The sequence below is a fragment of the Seriola lalandi genome, unplaced genomic scaffold, assembly GCF_002814215.2.
Source record: "Seriola lalandi dorsalis isolate HSWRI2012SDOR001 ecotype SW California unplaced genomic scaffold, Sedor1 jcf7180002002910, whole genome shotgun sequence".
Lineage (NCBI taxonomy): Eukaryota > Metazoa > Chordata > Actinopteri > Carangiformes > Carangidae > Seriola > Seriola lalandi.
Genome location: NW_019473566.1, coordinates 1 through 1,963, shown reverse-complemented (window position 1 = coordinate 1,963; position 1,963 = coordinate 1). Strand labels below are relative to the sequence as shown.

General features: G+C 41.9%; 1 long non-coding RNA gene across 1 annotated transcript; it reads left to right on the top strand.

Annotated features, from left to right (window-relative positions):
* The first annotated feature begins 11 nt into the window (after positions 1 to 11).
* Positions 12 to 1,957, top strand: LOC111666395 (uncharacterized). Its single transcript, XR_002761581.2, has 3 exons — positions 12 to 287; positions 517 to 567; positions 1,148 to 1,957. It is a non-coding gene; the product is annotated as an uncharacterized LOC111666395 (long non-coding RNA).
* Positions 1,958 to 1,963: the final 6 nt, after the last annotated feature.

Genomic DNA, 1,963 nt, shown 5'->3' with positions numbered 1-1,963 from the left:
AGTGGGAGGCAGGAAAGAAGACGAGACCAACAAGCATTTTTTTACCCCCCACTCAAGCTTGTAACAACGCTGGCAAATCATCACAGACTAATTGCATTGTAAGCACTAGGAATGGCATTGATGATGAGGTGAAGCTCTTGATGTGCACGCTCATTAGCTCTGTTCTCGGTGTATCTCTCACCCTCTCTGTCTGTCTCTGTAGCTCACATCAATGCACACACATCAAAAGTTGCTCTGCTGAGAAAGCTGCCAGACGACTGGAAACAGAACGTCTCCTGTGGGTTCAAGTGAGTGTCGTTAGAGCAGATGTGTGCATGATTAGGATTAACCCAAGCATCTCTTTGTGATTATGTTACTTAAGATTCAGTCAGATCATCAATTTATCAATAATCCAGGTCTTTTCATCATTGGTCGCAATCATCGCCTCTGTTTTTGTCGCCTGAATCAGTGTGAAAAATTGGAACCCCGCCAAAGTACACAGACTGTAACTTGGTGATATCTCTTTTCCATTCACAGGCCATCAAAGTCACTGAATATACTGCACCACCTATTGAAAAAGCTAACTGGGTAAGATTCTTAGTGCTGAGCTGCTCTTCTATAATTTTCCTCTTTTTATCCAGATGCATTATCATTTAAGACTGTTAACTTATTAAATCATTTCTGCAGAAAGAATGTTAGTTTGGGCATTTTTAATGCAACAGTTTTTATTCATTGATCCTAATGCAAGCGCATGACTTATTTAAAGTGTGAAAACTGTAAAGATAGATATGAATAGACAACTGTGGATTGATTGGATGAAAATTTGAGAGAGATTGGGTCTAGAACTTTTCTTTAGCGGAAGATCATGTGCAGATGAATTGTCTGGGAACATCTTTCTTCACGCTTTGATTAAGATGATGAAATTTTTGTACATTCAGAGCTGACAGCCTTGGGCTAAAGATATGACGACAGTCAGCCCTCGTGTTTGTACTGGAGGGTTACACAATCGATTACTCAACAACCCTCAAAAGATGCGTCACCTTATGCTTTCTTAAGGCTCTGTTTACCTACATTCCAGTCATGTGGCAGGAAACAAGAGATCCCTCAGAGTGCTAATATGTGGGTTTTGACTTTCACACACCCTCATTGACTCAATTTGATTTTGTAGGTTAGACAAAGGACAGTACCTGATTGTGCACAAAGCAGGGGAACCATTTGTGACCTTATTAAAAGCCGCTAAAGTGAGTCGGGGGTCATACAGCCTGCAGCAGCTCCACAGCTCTGTCCCACAGCCCCCAGCCTCTGGCCTCGTGCCCTGGATACCTGTTGATCCAGCTGTGGTCCTACCCTTCCACCGAGCACATGGCCGTGTCCCCTGCACCTTCCCACCAAAACCCTTCCAAAAGGTGTGTGCTTGTTTTTTGTCACTGTACTTACTGTGTTGACGGATGGCACTGTGAAAAAATATGATATCGCCTGAGTTCATGGCCAGACACATCAGTAATAACACACCCAAGTAGATGAAAAGTTGAAGTGTTACTGGAACTGTTGGGAAGTGCTTAAGTGGTTAATTTTCGAGGAAGTCCACACCCTTTCTCAGACACACAAATGCATACAGACACAGGGATTCCCTAAAAGCCAGGATAAATGAAAGCATTTGGCCATTTCCATATCAGACAGGCTTAACCAGCACACCACTGCATAGTTTGCCTGCACAAGCCCGAAACTAACGAGAGGGACAATAGATAGCATACCATTATCAGCAACAGCTTAGGGTGGTTTATTTGGTGTAGACTCTGAGACATTCATAGAATGCCTGTCAAAAATTTGACATAGTAAAGACATGAACACATCTTTAAATTTGTCCAACAGCAAAAGAAAACAACTGTCAATAAAAAAAAGTGTTTAGCCGTACATTTTGTCAACATTTACCACTGACTTCTGAGACTACCAAACAAAAATATTGTTGGAGGATATAATGTGC